Source organism: Capra hircus, chromosome 10 (assembly GCF_001704415.2).
Source record: "Capra hircus breed San Clemente chromosome 10, ASM170441v1, whole genome shotgun sequence".
Taxonomy (NCBI): domain Eukaryota; kingdom Metazoa; phylum Chordata; class Mammalia; order Artiodactyla; family Bovidae; genus Capra; species Capra hircus.
Genome location: NC_030817.1, coordinates 71,110,350 through 71,136,306, shown reverse-complemented (window position 1 = coordinate 71,136,306; position 25,957 = coordinate 71,110,350).

The window sequence follows — 25,957 nt, the reverse complement described above, 5'->3', positions numbered from 1 at the left end:
CCAACATGCCCACAGCACAGAATGATCTAGACACAAGTAGTTGCCAAATCATACCCATTTGACTGTAAGTTCAGAAGTAATGACAGGCCTTACAACTATCATTACAGTAGTTCAGGGAAGAAAGTCTAAATTGGGATTTTTTGCTGCGCATGTGTTGGACCAGGCTAATTGACAGTTGGTGCAGTCAGGAACCCTGAGCAAGCGGTCGCATGTGCCCTCTCTGCTTCTGGCTGACTACAAATGCAGAGATTAGTGCTCATGCCATGTCAGAGAAAGCGACATGAGCCTGACCTTTCTCCCTAACAGGGGGAGACAGTACTCTCCCAGCCTCTTCCTGTATGAGCTCTTTGTAGAGTGTGTAAGGTATCATTACCAGGACATCACTGCCAAGGGTTGCCATTTTAGAGAAAACATACAAATGGCCCAATAATGGGTTCCTTCAAGCGTCAACGAAAGGCGGTCTTAGTAGCTTTGTTTGTGTCCTTCGTATCTGATGTACTGGAACTAGAGTGCCTCCTTGACCTTTGTATTGTCATTCCTATCTCTCAAACAATGATACAATTGGGCTCAGCAAGAAGAAAAATTGTTTGTAGGAATCCATGGTAATAGTGTTGTCTCATCTGGTCGATCAGGGACCAAATGTGCCCATTCACATTGATCTAAATGGGAATAAATTCAGGACTACCCATTCCCTCTGCATGTGGAACTGGCCTAGCTGGCTAAGGGTCGGGGCACTAGTCTCAGGGTAGCCATGCTTTATCATGCCCTCCATTATGAGAGCTTATCACCTCAGCCTCAGGGCTGGTTACAGGACAAAGAGATGATGTTAGGTCATGAATACAATTATACGTAAATAATTTGAAAGCAGAGTATTGCAACCTAAAAATTCCTGTGTCCTTTTTCATTCTAAAGATGCATATCAAAGCAAAGGCAAGGCTGATTCCTAAAACTGTAGTGAACATGTTTCTCTGACTCTCTAGCATCTATTGCCTCTTTTAGGCAACAGCCTGGATTTGGGTCATCTCCTTCTGCCCTCCACTCAGGCCAAGTATTGGGTTGAGGCTGTACTTCTATCTCCACAGTGGAGTTTGTACCAAAGTCCTGAACCAATCTATGGGTGGTATTTAGTCAAAAGGACTAGAACAGGAGAAAGTAAAATGTGTACATTGTCATACAAGCTTTTACAGACCTAGAGTTTGAATCCAGTTCATTGATTCGGGTAGGATTTTCTTCTGTTATCCCTATCAGAGAGAACAGGATTATGACTTCAAGTGTCCAGGCATATCTAAAGTTAGTAGATTACTGTTAGAAACCATGTAATACATTTTGTTTGGCAGAACACAGGCTTATACATTGCTGCTGTTGCTGCTGCTGCTGCTAAGTCGCTTCAGTCATGTCCGACTCTGTGCAACCCCATAGACGGCAGCCCACCAGGCTCCCCCGTCCCTGGGATTCTCTAGGCAAGAATACTGGAGTGGGTTGCCATTTCCTTCTCCAATGCATGAAAGTGAAAATTGAAAGGGAAGTCGCTCAGTCGCTAACAGTATTAAATAACAATCTAGACTGAGGTATCTTTATAAAACTCAATTGCTAAATAAAAGTTCTGGGCAAGATATTCAGTTTTATTATTTTGGAATAATCTCAGAGAGAAAGAATCCTGAGGAGATGCTTTAAAATCAGATATGAATATAATTAATAATATTCTTCAGTGATATTGCTAGTTCCTTATTTTTATCTAAAAATGATAGATTTCCAGCTAAAAAAATTTTTTGTGGCTGAATATATTATTTCTTTGATTCTAGAAAGCTCAAGGCAATTTTTATAGTCATGAGCAGAACGTGAGATAATGCCATTAATTATGCTCCAAAAATTAAAAGAGCCTATCATTTCATTCACACTAGGCTGAAGTTTGGTTTTGTTCTAATTTTTTGAACCTTTTCATTGTGAAATATATATACCAAAAGCATGGGAAAAGATATAAAGCTCAATGATTTTTTATAAAATGAGCACATGTGCACATCAAGAATTAATATGTTGTCTGTGCCATACACATGCCCCTTCATTTCCCTTCTCAATCACTACTCCTTCCTATTCATCATCCGTTTCATAGCCATTATGCTGATTTTTATATTATGGTAAGTGGCTGTTTTCTTGTACCTTTATGTCTAAGTCTGTATCCTTAAGAGAGGGTGGGCTCATGTTCAGTCGTGTCTGACTTTTTGTAACCCCTTGGACTGTAGCCCGTCAGGCTCCTTTGTCCATGGAATTTTCCAGGCAAGAATCCTGGAGTAGCTTGCCGTTTCCTACGCTGGGGGATATTCCCAACCCAGGGATTGAACCCACATCTCTGGTGTCTCCCTCATTGGCAGACAGGTTCTTTACCAGCCTGCCGATGCACCTTATGCATAAGGGAAGCCCTTTATACATCCCTGAACACCACAGTTTATTTTTGCCTGTTTTATAATTTTATTTAAATAGAATTATAGAATATATGTTCTTTACCTAGAGTTATTTTTTCATTTGTTATTGTCTTTGTGATATTCATTCATGTTATGTATAATTATAGATTATTTTGCTGACATATTTTCATTATTCCTGAGTGACAGTTTGTTTCTAGTTTTTGTCTACTACTAAAGTTTACAGTATTGTAAAAAAATCCCTATAGTTGCTATAAATATTCTTACATATGTCTTTTGAAACACAGACATGCATTTTTCTTGCTTGTATACCCAGAGATACACTTGAGTTATTAGTAGGTGAAAAGGCACCCTAGGATTTCCAGTCCATGTCTCTATAACTCCAAAACCAATAGAAGGCATTCAATTTCTAGTATATATAATATTAATAGAGATTAATTTTAGATTATATTTTGATAAAGTTTTACTTTGTACTTGGCATATCAAGATAACTCACTTTAAATAATAATAATAAATAATATCAATAATTTTCTTCATTATTAGAGATGTCAAAAGATATAAACATTGAGCAAAACCAGGGAGGTGATTTTTTTCTTGTGTAGTATTATCACATCAGAGCAATTTCTGAGATTTTTATCTTTTCTGATCTTAAGACAGACAGATGCAGTAACCAATGAGTGTTCCACATTTTATATTTTAGTAAATCAATACAATCAAATTATTGTAGACCTACATTTTAAGTTGCTATGTCTGTTGATCTCAGGGTCCTGGAAATCTGAACTGAACTAACCACAGGCCAAATAAAGAATGTTAAGATCCCCGTGAAAGGATTACATAAAGATTGCTTGACTCATGAGATACTAGTCAGTAAAGACAATGCTACTCTGAGCCCTAATCTCATGGAACAGTCATCTGCAAGTCTTTGGATCTACCATTCTGATTTTGGATGTTCTATACTTTTTAAATGAAATTCACATTTGTCATTTTATGCATTGCCTGGATGGTCACTTTATCCTTTTAAGAAACCCAGGCTTAAAGTTACCAGATAAAATACAGTACACCAGTTAAATTAGAATTTCAGAGAAAAAAGAAAGTGAGTCACTCAATCACATCTGACTCTTTATGACCCCACAGACTGCAGACTGCCAGGCTCCTCCATCCATGGGATTTTCCAGGCAAGAATACTGGAGTGAGTTGCCATTTCCCTCTCCAGGGGATCTTCCTGACCCAGGGATCAAACCCAAGTCTCCCTCATTGCAGACACACTCTTTACCATCTGAGGCACCAGGGAATTCCAGAATTTCAGAGAAGCAACAAATAATTTTTTGTATAAATAAAATAAATACTTTTATTTGCTCAATCTTGCAGCCCTATCCACACATGTTTTTCACCCTGATCTGCCTTTACAGTCTCTATACACTTTTACCTATCTCATCATGACTTTTTAATATTAATTCAATTTTAAATATGAATTAAGAGGCCCTATTCTCCTCACTATTCTTGATCTAATGACAAAATAACAAAACTGACTTTGAATATCACCTCCTTTGACAACTTCAACATTCATGTTAAAAGATCTTCAAAATGATATCCAGAGTTTATTAATATATAAGCCAGATGTCAGATGGGAGTCTCTATGCCTCTAGAAAATTAATGAACTTGACTTAATCATTGTCTCTCTCTTCACCATCCCAGTGAAATGGGAAATACAAGCTCCTTGCCAAAATTTTAGCACACCCCTGAGGACCTGACTTTCATGTCACCTTCTTGCCCCTGGGCACCTATCTCTTTATTTATTAACTCAAATGCTGCCCCATAGAGACTCCCAAATATACTCAACCTCCTATCAACTTCTACTAAAAGAATCCACGAATGCAAACTTTTCACAGGAGAATAAATTTAACTTTACTTCAGATGGATTTCTATAACAACAATGCAAATCACTTAAACAGTAATATTTTATTTTTTAAATAATAATACTCATGTAATATTCCTATACCATTAAAACTCCTGACTTCCATGGGGTTTTACTCCATTCAACTAGTCCAAAACTTTCACCACCTTACCTAGTTCAGAATGAAATTGTTTTTCTACCCTTGGCTCACTAACTTCTAAGCCCTTAGATGATGTATCTTCTACCACTTGTATCTAAATATATGTATAAATATAAAAATAAAGCAAGTATTAATATATATAAAAAGAATGTGTTACAGTTATTTCTAAACAAAAGCAGTTTTATTTTAAAATAAACTGATGTTTGCTGTCAAAATATCAGCATTTTACCTTCTCATTTATAAAATTAATATACTTACAGTCTTGTACATGGATGTAGGAAGAATAATTTTCTGTAATTTTTTCAGAGAATAATTTAGAGTTAAGTATAAAATGAGTAAAAACTGTGTACTTCCTGTGATCAAGAATTTCCACTTACAAAAATTCATCCCAAGGAGATAATTATTAGATATAAAAATTCACTATATGGATATAAATTGCATTACTGTTTATAACAGTGAAAAATCATAAACAATGTAAATATCTAATAGGGGACTGACTAATAATTTTTATTCATAAAGTAAAATACTATTAAGCTATTAGAGTAACAGTTAATTTTAATATGAAAATATATTTTGATATATTAAGTGGAAAAAAGAAGTTTCAAAAACACATAAGATATAATATCATTTCTTTTTTAAATCTTACCCAAAACACGTTATATATCAAATTAACTTTAGTCACCTCTGATGCTGAAATAAAATGCAATTTATATTTTTGTTTTAGTGTTTTCTGATATTTTCTAAATTTTTATAATATATATAGTTCTATTATAAAAAAATAATAATTACATTCTGATTAAGAGGCATATGACTTTTTATTATTAATTCAATTTTCAAATGCTTCCATTCCCTGTTTTTCTTTAACTAATAATACTAATCTTGTGATCCCTTTTCTTTATCAGGAAAAAAAAGCCTATTTTTACTGATGCAAAAAAAAAAACTCCAAATTATTGGCACATACACTTTATTATACATGACGTGAATCATTATTGCCGAGGGTTATGTGTTAAATCAACACTGCATAATGGAAGGCACTTGCTGACTCTGAATGCATTATAAAGTGTGCATTGATCTCCTAAAGAAAAAGATTTTATTTAAGAACCCTGCACTGCCATCTGTCCATAACTTCCTTTAACAAAATGTTTTGAGCACCTGCTATGCACCAGGCAAAGTTCACACACCAAAAAAGATACCAACAGAAATCGAAGTCCTTTTTCTCACACAACTCATAAAAATAGAAGATAAGAGACATGACAAAAATATATATTATTTTTAAATTACAGGTGAGTGACATTCAGAGAAATAAAGCGGGAAACTGACTGTAGACGGACTAGGAGGGATTCTCACTGCGTCCCAGGGGCCTTACAGGGCACAGGAGAGGCCTCCCTGCCAGATGGCTTCCGAGCCGAGGCCAAATGAAGACACGAGAAGTCATAGAGACCCTGATAAAAGCAAAGGCTCAAGGAAGAGCAAGGAATCCCACTGAAGTGGGATTGCATGCACTTTACAATAAAACGCACTGTTAATAGACTCTGAGTAACTTTAAAAGCTGTTTCTATTTTCCTTTCAATACCTCTTGCTGAGCAGTGTCTATTCTCACTGCTCTTCATGATTCTTCTCTTAAAAATTGTGGATAATTGTTATTTTCTTTCTACCTCATCCAGCTATCAGTTACCATATTCAACAGCATCTTCTCTGAGTAGCAAAAAACCATGCCTTCACAACCATAAGATTTACTTTATATATTTGGCTTTGAACTGCCTCAGAGTGAGTTATCAAAATAAAATTCATGGAGTTGAATACATTATAATACATAAAACAGGAACTGGTGTTAGTAAGCATCATGACTTTAAAATACCAGCATAAAATCACCTAAACTCATTTAAAAAAATATAACCACTGATCTACGAGCCAAAAAGCAGATTTCACTCTTTTTCTAAAGGTTTTCTTGCAGAGAAAACTCATTAAGATTGGGAGAAGATACAGCATTTTTTCAGTAGGGGTGCCAAGTTCTACACAAAAAGATTCTGCTTTCTGTCCTCCTGAGACTCTACAACATGAAAGCAATAGAGGAGTAACTTGGCATCTGAGTTATAAAAGTTTGGTCAGTTGCTGTCCAACACAAAGGAAAGCTCTTGTCAATCCCTAGAAGCTTCTAGTGAGCCAGACTTCACCTGTTTCCTTGCTCCTTATTTTGAGCTACAAAACTCCTCTCAGGCTATTGTTGTTCAATAGCTCAGTCATGTCCAACTCTTTGCAACCCCATGGACTGCAGCATGCCAAGCTTCCCTGTCCTTCACTATCTCTCATAGTTTGCTCAATCTCATGTCCATTGAGTCAGTGATGCCATCCAACCCATCTTGTCCTCTGTCCTCCCCTTCTACTCTTGCTTTAAATCTTTTGCAGTATCAGGGTCTTTTCAAATGAGTCAGCTTTTCACATCAGGTGACCCAAGCATTAGAGCTTTAGCTTCAGCATCAGACCTTCCAATGAATGTTCAGGACTGATTTCCTTTAGGTTTGACTGATTTGATCTCCTTGTAGTACAGCGGACTCACAAGAGTCTTCTGAAACACCACAGTTCAAAAGCATCAGTTCTTTAGTGCTCAGCCTTCTTTATATCCCAACTCTCACATCCATACATGACTACTGGAAAAACCATAGCTTTGACTAGATGGTCCTTTGGAGGCAAAGTAATGTCTCTGCTTTTTAACATGCTGTCCAGGTTGGTCATAACTTTCTTTCCAAAGAGCCTGTGTCTTAATTTCATGGTTGCAATCACCATCTGCAGTGATTTTGGAGCCCCATAAAATAAAGTCTCTCACTGTTTCCATATCTATTTGCCATGAAGTGATGGGACTCGATGCCATGGACTTAGTTTTCTCAATGTTGAGTTTTAAGCCAGCTTTTTCACTCTCCTCTTTCACTTTCATCAAGAGGCTCTTTAGTTCCTCTTCACTTTCTGCCATAAAGGTGGTATCATCTGCATATCTGAGGTGATTGATATTTCTCCTGGCAATCATGACTCCAGCTTGTGATTCATCCAACCCAGCATCTCTCATGATGTACTCTGCATATAAACAAGCAGAGTGACAATATACAGCCTTAACATACTCCTTTCCCAATTTTGAACCAGTCCATTGTTCCATGTCCAGTTTTAGCTGTTGCTTCTTGATCTGCATACAAGTTTCTCATGCAGAGTCAACATCTAGTCTTCATGACTCTTTGTGACTGGCTATAATTTTATACAGTGAAATAGAAAAATGACCCAATAGCTCTGCTAGAATGAATTATTTTGAAGAATGTTTCATCATTACATGTAGTGTTATGTATACTCATTATGAATGGATAATAAGGGTGTGCTCATCTGCATGTCTCATCAGGAAAACAAGAGAAAGTAGACATTTGGGTATACCCGTTCAGTCCTCTTAGCCAAAGGGATTCTCTAAGATTGGGATTTCATAAAAACAATAGCAGGATTCATTTAAAAGGACTGAACCTACACTATGGAATCAACCAAAGACAGATTATTAACTAGTTATCTGAAAGAGAAAAAGGCAAGTATAAGTGTGGATATAAGTACAGATGGGGAATAGGGGTGGTTAACTCCTGAGTGAATTCTGCTCTAGATTTTGGTGTAAGCCTTCATGGGTATGGCAGAGGGTCAGATGTCTGTCCTGTGATTGTGTGGATTCTGTTCCTTTTCTTATTTCTGTGTTATTGCCTTCTCCATCTTGTGCACATTAGAACTGTGAAAGCTTCAGTTCTTTCTTTATTTAGGGAGAATTTTATCTTTATTTTTTATATTAATTTTTATTGGAGTATAGTTGCTTTACAATATTGTGTTGGTTTCTGCTGTAAAGTGAACCAGCTATATGTTTACATATATCCTCTCTTTTTTAAATTTCTTTCCCATCTAGGTTAGCAGACATCATTGAGTTCACTGTGCTGTTCAGTAGATTTTCATTAGTTACCTATTTTGTACATAATATCAGTAGTGTATATATGTCAATTGTTCTTTTTAGACTTCTCAAAGATGCCCCTGAAACTTCTGTTAATGCTTTCCACACCTGTAATCGTAGGAGTTTCTCTACTGTTCAGAGAAAAGAGACCTCTGGACTAAGCTGCTGTGTGAAATACTCTTCTCCATCTCCCAAGAGACATTTGTTCTATACATTTTACTGGCTGTATCCTTGGAATAAAAAGCAAACTCCTTTGGTTGGATTACGACTTTAGTAGAGTTTTGCATTTAGCTACTTCATTTCTTACTCATTTAGAGCCACAAAAGCATGGCTGAACTATCTGGAGATGGATCTACACAAAGATTAATGAAACAGAGACTTCAAAGGATTCAAGTTTGGGACTCTGAGAAAGTAAGCCTTGCTGACTCCTCGTGACCCACATTAGTTCAGAATCTAGCCAGGCTTCATATAACACCTTCATTATGCTTCATTTATTGATAAAACTAAAATGTGAGTATGTACAATGAAGTGAGCTCCCCATTTAGGTTTTGAAAAAGACAGAAATGATATCTGGTCTCATAGAGCTCATGGTCTATCTTATGGGTTCATGACTTCTTTTGTTGTTTAGAATATATAGACAAAAAGTGAGAATTTTGAAATCTGTGGCAAAATGAGTAGGTAATGAATACCCTAAGATTTTCTTTGAGATACTATTATTGATAAAACAGTTTATATGAGATTCATTTCAGATTCTAGGTATGTGTCCAGATATCTAGGATATTATTTACCTGAGATATATAAGTATTTTACTTGTATTTGCCTGGTGAAATGAAGTCTGTTTTTTATATCTCCAAATAAGTCTTATAGAATATTTTTCAGTTTAAATAGTTCATGATGTCAGCATGTCGGAAGTTTAAATTTACTCAGTTAAGAGTCTTTCTAATGGGGCTCAATAGGGCATGTAACCAAGCAGAATTTTGCCGACTTTAATCTTAAGCTTTATAGTAAAAGCTCACTATATCTATTTAATGTAAGAGAATGTGAACCGGCAATACATTATTCTGTACGTTATATATTTATGAGGCCTGCTTATCCAGAACTCACAGCCCAATTACAACTCTAGCGAGAGACCTTGTTTTTGGATTCATGTTTTCTCCTGGTGTACAGCTGTACAGCTGTAAACCACAAATGAAGTTTCTAATGTTAGACAAGGTGTATCCATTAGTTCCGCTAAAAAGCCCTAACCACCGGAGCTCATTGATTTTTAGTTTCATATATCTTTAATGAGGAGATTAAATACTTGTTTAGGAAGCAGAGCCTAGCTTAAGTGGTGTTTGTTCCTTCAGCATGTACAGTTGAAGACCTCCATAGTCCCTCCCATAGGTCATGCCATAACAAGCCTTTTTACCCTAAAACATAAAGTACTTTTATAATTGTATAAAAGGAGCATATCATAATCATTTTAAGAAAATTCAAAATTAATAACCATGGGAGAGACAACAAATATTTCTAAGTGTCTGGTATCTGAGCATATCTTCTAGGATGTCTATTACTAATTCTCCATGAAAGTGAAGTTGCTCAGTCGTGTCCAACTCTTTGCGACCCCACAGACTGTAAACTATCAGGCTCCTCCGTCCATGGGATTTTCCAGGCAAGAGTGCTGGAGTGGACTGCCATTTCCTTCTCCATAATTTTCCATAAATGCCTAGCAAAACCCCAAGTCCAGTTCTCAAGTGAGGATAAAATATTATCTTGATTGATTAAGACTATGGAGTTGGTTGCTGTTGACTTAGGGTAAGAGAAATTCTTAACTCCAGGTCAAAAGTATGTGCCACCTACTTCTCCTGGGTCAAAAAAAATTAAACACTGGTCAGTACCTAGAATATTTCTTAAGCATATACAATAACTACAAAATAACTGCAGTGAGAGATTACAACAATTCACTGTTGGTGATTTAAACAGAAGTGGATCAGAATGAGGATTATCACGCCACATTGCCCAAATGATTACACACTGTAACACTAAGTATAAGATGCTGTAAGTCCTTTAAAATAGGATCAAGCAGAGTGATGTTAGCATTTTCTGCATGCAGAGCCTTTTGTGTATGGTAAGCAAACCATACTCTAAGAGATGTGCTGCAGGTCCACTCTAAAGAAAGCAAAGTTTTCTCCTTCAGGGAAAAAACAGGGGGAAGGTGGTAATGGGAGGGTGAAGTGTGAAGGGAATGTGGAGATAATGGAAGAAGCATAATCATCCAGTGAAGACAATTATTTGAAATGTATCTGGTTCCCTTAGAAAATGTCTTTTCACACCTTTAGCAGCATTGTGATTGGCTCTCCACAACACTGGAGCAATTAATCATAATTCCTCAGTACAAAATTATTTTTATTTTAATAATCTATATAATTCTAAAGTGGGTCATTTAAAGAATTTTATTTAGAGGCTATAGCAGCAAGAGAAGACAGGACGTGCAAAAAATAATAATTCTCAATTGATGGAGGGAGTTTGTAACAAATAGAGAGAAAAGTAATATTCCCAATAGGATGAACTTTTTAAAATTCACTAAGAACACCACAAACATCCTCCAACAAAAACAGGCAAATGACAGGGTTATGAGCAAAGAACATGAAAAAAGTCTAAAGCCAACAAGCATTCTTTAAAACATTAAACCTTTCGTACTTTTAAGGAGTATTTCTGCAAAAAATGATTAGACAATTAATATCAGAATCCTTAAAATGTTCAGGACTTTTGGTCCAAAGTATCCAGTCTATGGAAATCCATCCAAATAAAATAATTAGAACTATTTCTACCTATAGAGAAACTATATACTAAGAGGTTTGGAAATTCTAAACATCTAACAGAAAAGGGAATACTGAAATAAACTATGTATATTTATTTAATGAAGTATTCTTCACCCACTAAAATTACACTGAATAACAATTTTAATGACATGAGAAAATGCTCGTGATATAACTTATGTGAAGAAGGCACTTATTTACAGGATGATGATAACTGTGGAAGAATATACATAGAAAAAAGAAAAGGAAATATCTTAATATTTTAACAGCAGTAATATCAACAGTGTGGAAATTCATCTGTAATATTTTTTCTTTATAACTTCCTTTCTAAGTTTTGTAAAATGAGCATGCATTACTTCTAATTTAAGAAAGAAATAACAACCAAAATATCTAAGAAATACATAATCTTCTAAGAAGAGCAGAAATACAGTTAAATCTGACAAGTATCTGACAATATCACAAGAATTTTTGTGAAATCAAAATATTACTTTAGCTAAGATAAATCATTTGAGCTACCTAGGAGAGCCTGAATGTTCAGAAATAATAAAATATTTCTATACCATGAAGATTTTATGTTCATGAAAATTTTCCACATGTAGAATATTAAATACCCTCCACATTAATTCTTGCTCATTTCAGAAGTAATTTTCAGTGAACACAGTAACTCAGAACTTTTTTTCTTTCATATACATAGATAGGCTAATCTATTATTGTATATAATGAATCAGTGTGCCATTGTGCTTATGCTAAGTCGTTTCAGTCACGTTCAACTCTTTGTGACCCCATGGACTGTAACCCACCAGGTTCCTCTGTCCAAGGGATTTTCCAGGCAAGAATATGGGAGTGGATTTGGATTGCCATTCCCTTCTCCAGGGTATCTTCCTGACCCAGGGATCAAACCCAGGTCTCCTGGCATTGCAGGTAAATTCTTTACCATCTGAGCCACCAGAAAAGCCTCATGTGCTATCATTCAGCATCAAACAACTACTAGGTATTGAGGGTCCATGACAAGTCAACTATTTATTTTTAAATACAATGTTTGGGTTATGTTTGAAGGAGATATACGTTCACCATATTTTTCAAGGGAAAAGCCTCAAAAGATGATCTGAAAGGAACTGGCTGCATAGCTAGTACTACAACCCAGGTTCAAAATTCTCCACTTCTAACAGGCATGATTGATCCAGAGGCTGAGACCACGCAGTGGTTCAACATTCATGTTTAATCTTTGCACAGGTTTCAAGTAGCCTTAATTTCATCCTCATTTTCTCCTTTCGTCTTATTCAGCTAAAAACACTTTAGAAGATGGCTCAGAAAATTATCTTTTGCATGCCCTAAAGGCATAACAATGATGCCCTTTTCTACTGAGCCCTGACCCCTAATATTTTTCTAGGCAAGGCCTTGAGAGAGGTAGAAAATTGAGAGGGTGAAGAGGAAAATCTTCAAAAGCAGCATGCCTCTAAATTGATACCATGTAAACCTCTCATAGCATCGGGAAACCACTGCTGGGGGTAAATGAAATGAATTCACTGGGGCATCTAATCCTATTCCTGGAACATTTAAATGCTTTAAATGCACTGGCGAGCAAACAAACTTCAAAGCAATCATTACACCCCAGACACTGTTGCTTGTGTGGCTGAAATCTTTATGAGATTAGCCCCCCACAGGGAGAGAAGTTAAACACGGCCAGAACCACTTTGAAACTGTCAGGAGGATACCCATTTACCGGCTGAGAATCAGGGCAAATGCACCTAATTCCCAGGGTATCTCTGCCCCAGACCCAGACGTTACCCACGGAGCCTAAAACTCCTCTTCAGTCTCTGCAGCCTTGGTTTCTCAGCTTGGAAACCAAATCAGTGCTGACAACCCTGAACCAATATAAAAAATTCAAAGTTCTTACCGTCACTGGACAAGAGTTAAATTCTGGAAAGCATATATTGAATGAATATTATAAAAAAGCCTACTAAGAGATTCTAGTTGTTGTTCTTTTTTTTTTAAGTATATGGAAAAAATGATGAGCAAAGACAGAAAATGTGTTGTGTCAACTTCTACTCAAGTCAAGTATTCCCCCAATTTCTCTTCCTTCCTTATCTTAGATCTTAAATTTATAATGCAAATATATTTCATGAGTTAACCAATTTATGAATAAAATGTTTGTTATCTCTCAACTAGAAAGGTGGTTTTTATAATACTTATGTAAGTGGGGCTAAAAAAACCCACAATATTAATTCATTCAACCAATGTTGACTTGCCTACTGTAATACACAAGTAAAATTGATATTAATTTCTGTGAAGACATAAATTGAGTGGAATAATTCCCATCATGGGGCTCTAGTTCAGTGGTAGGCATGATAAGGCAGTCAAATCTGATGTGTTCTAGCTACACAAAGGTTGAACAAGTAGATGGTGATGAAGGTTTGAATATATTTTCTTTCCTTTATCTTTTCATCCCACTGAGACAGTTTTTATTTATTCGCTGACATGATGCTGCCAAATTAATTTGGTTCCCTCTGAACATCATGGCCAAGATGTTTCTCCATATCCTTAGAGAGATTGTTCCTCTTCATAAAAATGCTAGCACCTGCTAGGTTCACATCTGTGGGGAAGCAGAGTGGCCTATTCAGGTATATGTATTTGCTGCTCCTCAATTTCATAAAAGTATGTTAATCCCGTTCCCAGCAGCACTAGCAGCTGAAGCATATGGCTCAGCCAAGCTAACCAGTTACCTAGACCAAGTACTTAAAAATCTCAAGCTTAATGAAAAAGTAAAAATGAGAGAGAGAGAGTAGCACAGATACAGTGAGAGGGAGAAGAAGAGAAAGAGAGAGAGGTTGGAAATAACTTCAAGAGGATGCAGAGCCCATCCAGTTCCTAGTATATTTTAAATTCTATATTTCATTATGCCATTCGAGCAGCAAGTATCACCCCTCAAGCACATTCTGTTAGTTCCCCAAAGATTTGTTACTTTGTTGCTTTGGGGTATAATTCTATCAGGCTGTGCAGTAAAAAATTATAAGTAAGCTCATTGTGAAAATACTGTAAGAATACTGTCTCCCATGGTTCAGGGCTCTCCTTGGGAATCCATAAGAGAAATTTATCTCTGGGCATAGAATGGAGGAAAAAATTAGAATATTCATGAGCAATGACCTGGTTTGTTTTTATCTCATTAAATACTGTGAATCAGAAAGCTGACTGGGTCTCCTTTAAGTTGGCTGCTCAAAACTTCAGAGTCACATTCGTGGCCTAATTCACTCAAGAATAAAAAAAACCTGCAACATTTGATGTATATACTACTAGCAATTCCAATTTTTTTTAATCTTTCTAATATTCTTCTCCTTTATTCTAATTCCTTCATCTATTTTAAATGTTGATTCTCTTTTGTTGGATCATGTGTATCTTGTTAAAGAATCTTAGATCTTGTGTTGAATATAATATTTATACAAAAATACAGCCAATAATTAAATATCACCATTCTCAGAGATCCCCCTTTCCCTCTCACCCTTGGAAGACTCCAGCTTTTGTTTCCTATCTGACAACGCTACTAATATTTGCCAGTCCAGCAGAAAGCTTTACACAAATGAACTGGTGTAATAGGATGTTAACCTACAATAAGAGTCTGTCACATCATAGTCACAGTATGGGAGATCTGCCATTGATTTTTCAGTAAATATGGCAAATGGTGAAAAATATAGTGTGTGTTCCTCAGCACTAAATTTTTCAGTGACTGTTTTTCTCTTCTGCTGTTTTCTATTCTGCTGTCTTCGGTGATATTTAATAAAATGCTCTCTTTTCTCAGTATATGAGTTTGTACTGACATGGCAAATAGGGCCCATGCTGAAGTTGTTATCTATTTTGCCCATGAATGCATTTATAAAGCTTGCCTTTATTAGTGAGTAAAGCATGAAAAGCAAATTAAATGATTAAAAAAATTACTGTGTCATGGAATTAAAGAGTAAGTATGGACCAAGACTCCCCCAGTTCACTGAGGTTATTCAAATCTTTATAAGCCAACAGACAGCTTCTTGACATCTCAAAAAGCGAAATTCAGAATATGGTGAAAGTGCATGGCAATTATTAGAAAGTTCTTTTTATTTAGTCCAAGTTGCTCCTTTTGGAACTCAGTTACCTTTGCTTATTATCCTGTTATCTTTTAACATTTAAAAAAAAATTACTTTCTAATTGGAACCATTTGGAAGATCAGGTGTGATGACATCAGGATGTGATTGGAGAAGGCCTACTCTCATAGAAGATGGCATTTGCTTTGAAGAATCACTGATTCACTGATCGTCTGACTTGCAGAAGCTCAGGAACCTGATTTTGACAGCAAGGGGAGAATAGAATTACTGGTCATGGGCAGATGTAATCAACAAAGTTCCCTGAGATTAACACATAGAACTGACTTCTTGGTGGTATGACTAATGCTCTAGCTAACATCATCTCTCTATTCTAATGTACACAAGGCATCAGGAAATCTATTATTCATTTAGTTGTTACACAGACTTTGAACATCAAGGATGTAAAGATACCCAAGATACCAAGTCAATAAGATATATTCCTTGACTTTAAGAAATGTGTAGCCTACCAGGTAGACACAGGAACACAAACACAAATTTAATAATAATAGGGCTATATCTGAAAGTCCATACTGTGAATGTTTAAAGACATGACATCAAGTCAGATGCTATAGTAGGAAAATGTAAGTTTGTGGAAGAGGAATATTTAAAGTCTGCTGCCCCAAATTCCCTCTTCTATAAAAAATGATTGATTGGATCTGATTCTTTGTATGATTATAGTTTACCTGACAGAGAAGAATCTTCTTTCCCTGTCAATTTTTCCACCTTTATCTACACACATACTCCCACTGTGAAAGCAGACAGTTTTAAAATCACACTTGCTCATTTTCTCTTGCTTAAATGACATAATTAAAAAATAAACATATCAATGACTCCCTATTGCCTAGAGAATAAAATCCAAATACCGATATTGGGATATTATGGGAGGCCTGTATTTCCCATCTTATTTTCTTCATCTCCTTTCTGCTTACTTTATTGTTTTGCTAAGTAAATAGTTTACCTGATTTAGATAGTCAGTCTGTAAATATGTATTAAACACTTACTATGTGCCAAGTACTGAACTTTGATGGTATACAGCAGAGAAACCAATAGACCATGCTTGTTCTTTCAGCCTAGAAGGTGATTCCTTTTTTATTTGTCTGCTTAAACGCTACTTAGTAGTCAATGTATAGCTCAAATTTCACTTCCTTCATTATATTGCTTGGGATCCACCCAGGTGAAAAAATTTCATTGCTTGTTACGTATGTATTCCAATCCTTATTCCATTCCTCAATCCCACTTCATTTCTTATAGCACTTAATTACCATCTGGTTATTTTTGCCTTCACATTTCTACTACTGTGTAAGTCTCCTGAGAGCAGGATTTGTATACGATTCATCTTGGTTTCCTCCCAGCATTTTAAACACAGTAGTTGCACATTGAAGAAATGAATAGAACAAATTTTCTTCAGTATTTCTGGAGTTGCAAACCTAAAAATATGATGATTAAAAAGTCCTCATCACTAAGCTTTGGGTCATCTATGGCTAGAGCTGAACATTTTTATTTTGTAAAAAAAAAAAAAAATTAACTTTGCTACTGTTCAAATATTCCATGTCATTCTGGTTTGTATTCATATATTAAAATAAATAAAAATGTACTCTTGTTAGCTGTTTCGCAGCTTCTATTACAAAAAACAAACTTCTCCCTTTTTAATACCTGCTATACAAATAGGTTAGAAGACCATTTCCTCTCAACAGCCACAGTGATTTTCATGGTCCTCCTCGGTATATCATGCTAAGTATGCATCTCATAGGAGATGTACCTTTGAACAGATTTGCTGCTCGGTTGGCTATTGGCTTTAAAAGGGTCCCAAGGTACTCATTTCTGGATAGTTTTACACCTAAAGAAATTAAAATAGAGTGTCTTAGTTTCAAGTTGACCCAAGAGAAGAAGAAAACATGAACCCTAAGGAATTGTCATTTAAGCATTTATGACCAGATCTGTGTAAGTTTTACTTTAGCACCTGCTTTTCTCTTTATGTCAGCATCCTGGAAGCGGCAAAGCCATGTGGCTCAGTGGCCACCTTGGAAACGTGTGTCTTAAATCCACAGAAAACCCATGTCAATGAAAGAGCCAGGACAGCATCTCCTGAACACTTTGTCCAATTCCTTTATTTTCCTAGATGTAAAATCTACTGTTTCAGACTAACTCTGCTTTCTGTGACTTCATATAGCCTGGCTGCCCTTCCTTTCCTGTTTCCCTATTTGATACTCTTGGTTACAAAAAATTTCTTCTTTTCTTCTGTCAGATAAGCGACAAACTTGCCCTTTTAAATAATGATTCCCAAGGCTTTCTTGCTCTGGTCCACAAGATCCGATTAATTTTACCCATTTTCTAAGTGTTCTCCCTCAAATTAGTCTGGCAAATATGATATTCATGAGAATATTCTCAGGCTTTATTCCACTTGGGCTTGAATCCCAGTTAAATGGTAAATACTCGAAAATACGGGCATCTATTCGTTATCAACCACCATTATATTTTATTTATGCTTTCACTGATTAAATCCAGGCATGTTTTAAAATGTCCAAATGATGATTTTAATTTCAAGAAGAATTTAACTTATCTGGTTTACTTAGGAAAAAAGAATGGTTTCTTCCAAAAACCTTACCAATGATGAAGTTCAGAGATGTTGTTATTACCTACCTAGAAAAAAGAGAAAGGTAGGCTTCAAAATAAAAAAGAACTTCTCTTTTTCTCTCTTTAAAAAAAAATCATGAGAGGCATTTCAAGAAGAGTAACTTTAAATATCAACAGCCCTTCTTGATGAATGAGGTAATACTGAAAGGAAAGAGGACTGACCTGTCAGGGGGAAAAAGTTAAATTCAGGGAGAACAGAGTAGAGTTTTTGGAAAGAGTAACTCTAGTTCTAATAGGATTTTATTCCAAGAATTTGAATATATAAAAGACTAATACTAGACACCTACACCCACAAAGACTGGCTGCCAATTATCTGGTGAGTTGAGCAGTTATCTGCTGAATTTAGCCAATTGAAGGAAAAAATTTTTTCTAGCCTCAAACTCCTACTTTCTCTTCAATAGTAGATTCTTTTTTATCTGAAATATCTGGCTAATTAATTCAGTTCTGCACTTCATTTTGCCTGTGTGGACAGAGGTTGAATGTGTCATTCTGATTCATTTCCCGGAGGTAGGGTGGCAGCATTGAGAGGGCATCATTTATGTTAGAATATCACAAAATGACATTATAGCTCAATGATTGAAAAGAGAATTAGACTAACTTTCACATTCAAACAATTTTTGATTACTTAGGAAAACAGAGGTAAAACCCTGGCATGGATTACTCTAAACCACAGACATTTGACAGAGAATCAAATTAGGCACCAACTCAACTGTTATGAAAATTTCCATTTAAAAGGAGAATTGTGTTGAATATATCTGTACACCAGCTCTGACACTTCTGTAAATGATTTTAACATCTCAAAGCCGAGATGAAAGTCTTATAATCACTGAGAAATAGAAATATCACCTGCAAACATAAGAGGGTCCTTTTTATTATTCTTAGTAGTAGAGAAATAGGTCCAAACATTTCAAAGTGTTGGTGAGACTGATGCAAGACCTACATCAACATATGAAAGCAATGACTACAAATTCCTCTCTTCTTGCTTCCTTTGCTCAACCCAGATGTAAATTCAAATGATAGAACTGTAAATCAGTTAAAGGGATATTAACAAAGTCAAGAGGCACACAACTGAGCCAAGAAATAAATCAGATAATTCATTTCTGAATAAATAGGAAACTTTCAAGAAGTTTTTTTAGGAAAAATCATGGTTACACAGGAGAAAATAATACCCAAACCTTAAATAGTCTTTTTGTTTTAACTCCATGCTAGTGTATATTTTTCTCCTGAAATTCAGTAAAGCACAATAAGCCTTTCAAAACCTTTAATGATCTTATAAATGCAGGGTTAAAAAAAATTTAGAAAGCAGTAGGAATCCATTTCAAGGATGGCCATTTATACCAACAACAACCACAAAAAGGTATTGCTGTTGCTTTGCACTTCGATGACCTTACTTTGTTTGGACTAGAATGTACAAAGAACCAAAGATATCTTTTATGATGTGGATGTTAAAATGGTGAGTTGGCTCATGTGGGGCCAAACCACTGTCTGAAACAATGCAAGGGATAGTCAAATTTCTGCCTCAGAAAATTAAAAATTATATATTGCTATAGACCTTTGGTATGTAAACAGCTACAGCACCAGCCAATAAAGAGAAAGGCAAATACCATTCAACAGCAAAGCTAATCTCACCTCAAACCAGCCAAGCTGCATTAAATAAATGCCTGCTAGACGACATATTTAGCTGGGGGCTATGAACATCATGTTGTTCTCCAGCAAAAAACCCACAGTATATTCTAACATTCCACCCCATCCACACATTAACCATAAAACATATCGAAGAGATTATACACAGTCTGCTGTTTGGCAGAACCTATCAAATTCTCTCCATTTTTAAGCGTAAGAAAAGCAAACAAAAAAACTAGCTAAGGAATATATATCTTAAAATCTAGAATACAAAAGAAAGGAAAAAAATTGATCCAAAGAGATGGAGGGAATGAAACCTAAAAAGAAATATTTTTAACATAATTTAAGACAAATTAAGAATATATCCTTTTCTGAATGCATTAGTTTGTGCTCTCAATAAAATAGAAGAAAATATAAATTTTATCAAACCAGATAAGATGAAAGGAAGTATTATTAAAAGATAAAGTAGACAGCAAACCAACTGCATTAGAAATGAAGACTGTGCCATCATTTCAGTTTTCCTTCATTTCTATCATTTACTAAAAAAATAAAAACATAGAAACAACAATCCATCCTTATGAAATGAGGACAGAGTCACAAACCGAGGCCTCAGATTATATTAAAAAAAAAATCTGCCAAATATATTGAATTTAGGATGGAATTGAAGAAGCAGCTTGGGAACATGCACAAAATTCTACAATATTTTCTTACAGGATGTAGTATTTCTTGAAGATTCTGGCTGCCAAATCAATGAAAGTCCCAAAGCCTAATCAGAGATCCTTCAGTTAGAATAGATCTGATGGTTGAGCAAAACAAATTTATCCAAACAATGCCTTTTCACACCATGATGCACAAAGTGAAGGCAGAGCCAAAGTAAATAATTCCAATAAGCCTTCTATGGAGGAAACAGGTAGAGGTAATGCCAAGATAAAATAGAATCAAGTTGAAGGCAGCTAGTGAAAATGAGAGAAATACATGCTGAATCAGGGAACAAAATCAATTAAAATTATAAATTTTACCATGAACCACATATACCTTCTACTCTGGTGAGCGGTAGAAATGTGTCCTGTAAGACAAAAGTGATATGCAAAATACTTTTTAAAATATTTTTTAAAATATTTTATACCAACCAACCAGAACAAATCCTGGCCACTCAGAATCAAAGGAAATACTTAAGATACACATATGAGAAAAGAGGGAGAAAATTGTCCCTATTTGTCAATGATATGATTATATATAGGGAAACTTCAAGAGAATCAACTGAAAAATCAACGAAGTCTTGATAATAATTTAGCAAGGTATCAGAAACAAAAATCAATAGCTTTTCCATACACAAGTGAGTTAGAAACAATTAGGAAAGGAAACATCATACATTATGAAGTAGCAAGAGAAAAAAAGCCGAAGTAGAGATAAATATGACAAGAAATATGGATGACTTATTTGGGGAAAGTCACTTAAGTTATTAAAGGACTTTCAAAGGTGAGAGACTGGAAAGATAAGGGCAATTTTTAAATAAACTAATACTAGATGGATGAAACGGAGAAGGCAATGGCACCCCATTCCAGTACTCTTGCCTGGGAAATCCCATGGATGGAGGAGCCTCGCAGGCTACAGTCCAAGGGGTCGCTAAGAGTCGGACACGACTGAGCAACTTCACTTTCACTTTTCACTTTCATGCATTGGAGAAGGAAATGGCAACCCACTCCAGTGTTCTTGCCTGGAGAATCCCAGGGACAGAGGAGTCTGGTGGGCTTCTGTCTATGGGGTCGCACAGAGTCAGACACGACTGACGCGACTTAGCAGCAGCAGCAGATGGATGAAATTCTCTATAAGTTCAGTTCAGTTCAGAAACTCAGTCATGTCCGACTCTTTGTGACCCCATGAACTGCAGCACACCAGGCCTCCCTGTCCATCACCAATGCCCGGAGTTCACTCAAACTCATATCCATCGAGTCGGTGATGCCATCGAGCCATCTCATCCTCTGTCGTCCCCTTCTCCTCCTGCCCCCAATCCCTCCCAGCATCAGAGTCTTTTCCAATGAGTCAACTCTTGGCATGAGGTGGCCAAAGTATTGGACTTTAACCTTCAGCATCAGTCCTTCGAATGAACACCTAGGACCGATCTCCTTTAGAATGGACTGGTTGGATCTCCTTGCAGTCCAAGGGACTCTCAAGAATCTTCTCCAAAACCACAGTTCAAAAGCATCAATTCTTCCATGCTCAGCTTTTTTCACAGTCCAACTCTCACATCCATGCATGACCACTGGAAAAACCATAGCCTTGACTAGACGGACCTTTTTTGGCAAAGAAATGTCTCTGCTTTTTAATATGCTATCTAGGCTACTCATAACTTTCCATCCAAGGAGTAAGTGTCTTTTAATTTCATGGCTGCAATCTGCAGTGATTTTGGAGCCCCCAAAAATAAAGTGAGCCACTGTTTCCACTGTTTCCCCATCTATTTCCAATGAAGTGATGGGACCAGATGCCATGATCTTCGTTTTCTGAATGTTGAGCTTCAAGCCAACTTTTTCACTCTCCCCTTTCACTTTCATCAAGAGGCTTTTTAGCTCCTCTTCACTTTCTGCCATAAGGGTGGTGTCATCTGCATATCTGAGGTGATTGATATTTCTCCCAGCAATCTTGATTCCAGCTTGTGCTTCTTCCAGTCCAGTGTTTCTCGTGATGTATGCTGCATATAAGTTAAATAAGCAGGGTGACAATATACAGCCTTGACATACTCCTTCTCCTATTTGGAACCAGTCTGTTGTTCCATGTCCAGTTCTAACTGTTGCTTCCTGACCTGCACACAGGTTTCTCAATAAGCAGGTCAGATGGTCTGGTATTCCCATCTCTTCCAGAATTTTCCACAGTTTATTGTGATCCACACAGTCAAAGGCTGTGTGGCTATTTCTAAAGCAGAAATAGAATTTTTTCTGGAACTCTCTTCCTTTTTCCTTATCCAGCAGATGTTGGCAATTTGATCTCTGGTTTCTCTGACTTTTCTAAAAGCAGCTTGAACATCTGGAAGTTCATGGTTCACGTATTGCTAAAGCCTGGCTTGGAGAATTTTGAGCATTACTTTACTGGCGTGTGAGATGAGTGCAATTGTGCGGTAGTTTGAGCATTCTTTGGCATTGCTTTTCTTTGGGATTGGAATGAAAACTGACCTTTTCCAGTTCTGTGGCCACTGCTGAGTTTTCCAAATTTGCTGGCATATTTAGTGCAGCACTTTCACAGCATCACCATCCAGGATTTGAAATAGCTCAACTGGAATTCCATCACCTCCACTAGCTTTATTCGTAGTGATGCTTTCTAAGGCTCACTTGACTTCACATTCCAGGATGTCTGGCTCTAGGAGAGTGATCACACCATCGTGATAATCTTGGTCTTGAAGATCTTTTTTGTATAGTTCTTCTGTGTATTCTTGCCACCTCTTCTTAACATCTTCTGCTTCTGTTAGGTCCATACCATTTCTGTCCTTTATCGAGCCCATCTTTGCATGAAATGTTCCCTTGATATCTCTAATTTTCTTGAAGAGATCTCTAGTCTTTCCCATTCTGTTGTTTTCCTCTATTTCTTTGCACTGATCGCTGAGGAAGGCTTTCTTTTTTTTTTTTTTCCAATTAGTTTATTCTTTATTTTTTACATGTTATTAGTTTTTTATTTTTTTAATTTTAAAATCTTTAATTCTTACATGCGTTCCCAAACATGAACCCCCCTCCCACCTCCCTCCCCATAACATCTCTCTGAGTCATCCCCATGCACCAGCCCCAAGCATGCTGTATCCTGCGTCAGACATAGACTGGCGATTCAATTCTTACATGATAGTATACATGTTAGAATGCCATTCTCCCAAATCATCCCACCCTCTCCCTCTCCCTCTGAGTCCAAAAGTCCGTTATACACATCTGTGTCTTTTTTCCTGTCTTGCATACAGGGTCATCATTGCCATCTTTCTAAATTCCATATATATGTGTTAGTATACTGTATTGATGTTTTTCTTTCTGGCTTACTTCACTCTGTATAATCGGCTCCAGTTTCATCCATCTCATCAGAACTGATTCAGATGAATTCTTTTTAATGGCTGAGTAATACTCCATTGTGGCTCAGCTGGTAAGGAATCTGCCTGCAATGTGAGGAAGGCTTTCATATCTCTCCTTGCTATTCTTTGGAATTCTGCATTCAGATGCTTATATCTTTCCTTTTCTCCTTTGCTTTTCACTTTTCTTTTCACAGCTACTTGCAAGGCCTCTGCAGACAGCCATTTTGCCTTTTTGCATTTCTTTTCCATGGGGATGGTCTTGATCCCTGTCTCCTGTACAATGTCATGAACCTCCGTCCATAGTTCATCAGGCACTCAATCTAACAGATCTAGTCCCTTAAATCTATTTCTCACTTCCACTGTATAAGCAAAAGGGGTTTGATTTAGGTCATACCTGAATGGTCTAGTGGTTTTCCCTACTTTCTTCAATTTAAGTCTGAATTTGGCAATAAGGAGTTCATGATCTGAGCCACAGTCAGCTCCCAGTGTTGTTTTTGCTGACTGTATAGAGCTTCTCCATCATTGGCTGCAAAGAATATAATCAATCTGATTTCGGTATTGACCATCTGGTGATGTCCCTGTGTACAGTCTTCTCTTATGTTGTTGGAAGAGGGTGTTTGCTATGACCAGTGTGTTCTCTTGGCAAAAGTATATTAGCCTTTGCCCTGCTTCATTCTGTATCCCAAGGTCAAATTTGCCTGTTATGGCAGAAAGTGAAGACGAACTATAAAGCCTCCTGATGAAAGTGAAAGAGAAGAGTGAAAAAGTTGGCTTAAAGCTCAACAGTCAGAAAACTTAGAAATTCTCTATAAATCAGCATATAAACCAAAAGTGATTTTCATATAAATAGCAGCAAGATTATTGGAGAGAAGATGGGTACCTGATAGCAGTCATGCAAGTTTTAGGGGATCAGGGATGCATCTAAGCAGAGGATGCATATAAGACAATAAAACATATCAAAGCTACAGAAATTAAAACAGATACTTACCCAGCCTTACCCCAAGATTACTTCTTTAAATATTTTAGCACATTATTGCTCCATTTTTTTACTTGGATAACTTGATTCCATCCAAAATATATAGTAAATCTACTGAAGAGATCAAATTGCCAACATCTGTTGATTCACAGAAAAAGCAAGGGAATTCCAAAAAGAATCTACTTCTGCTTCATTGACTATGCTAAAATTTTGACTGTGTGTGGATCACAACAAACTGTGCAAAAATTCTTAAAGAGATGGGAATACCAGACCACCTTACCTGTCTCCTGAGAAACCTGTATGCAGGACAAGAAGCAACAGTTAGAACCAGACATGGAACACTGGACTGGTTCGAATTAGGGAAAGGAGTATTTCAAGGCAGTATATTGCCACCCTGCTTATTTAACTTATATGCAGAGTACATCAAGTGAAATGCTGGGCTGGATGAAGCACAAGCTGGAATCAAGATTGCCAGGAGAAATATCAACAACCTCAGATATGCAGATGATACTAATCTAATGGCAGAAAGTGAAGAGGAACAAAAGAGCCTCTGGATAAGGGTGAAAGAGGAGAGTGAAAAAGCTGGCTTAAGAACTCAACATTCTAAAAACTAAGATCATGGCACCAGGGTCCATCACTTCATGGTAAATAGATGGGGAAACAATGGAAACAGTGACAGACTTTAATTTTGGGGGCTCAAAATCACTGCAGATGGTGACTGCAGCAATGAAATTAAAAAACATTTGTTCCTGGGAGAAAAGTTATGACACATCTAAATGGTATATTAAAAAGCAGACATCACTTTGCCAACAAAGGTCTGTCAAAATTATGGTCAAAATTATGGTTTTTCCAGTAGTCATGTATGAATGTAAGAGCTGAACCATAAAGAAGGTTGAGTGCTGAAGAATTGATGCTTTTTAATTGTGGTGCTAGAGCAAACTCTTGAAAGTCCTTTAGACAGCAAGGAGATCAAACCAGTCAATTCAATAGGAAATCAACCTTGAATATTCTTTGGAAGGACTGATGTTCAGGCTGAAGTTTCAATACTTTGGCCACCTAATGTGCAGAGCTGAATCAATGTAAAAGACCCTGATGCTGGGAAAGATTGAGGACAGGAGGAGAAGGATGTGACAGAGGATGAGATGGTTGGGTGGCATCACCAACTCAATGGACATGAGTTTGAGCAAACTCAGAGAGAGAGTGAAAAAGACAGGGAAGCCTGGCCTGCTGCAGTCCATGGGGTCACAAAGAATCGGACATGACTTAGCAACTGAATGAAAACAACAGCAACAAATTGAAGGGAATAGAGAGTTTAAAAGTAGAAATATATTATTCAGTAT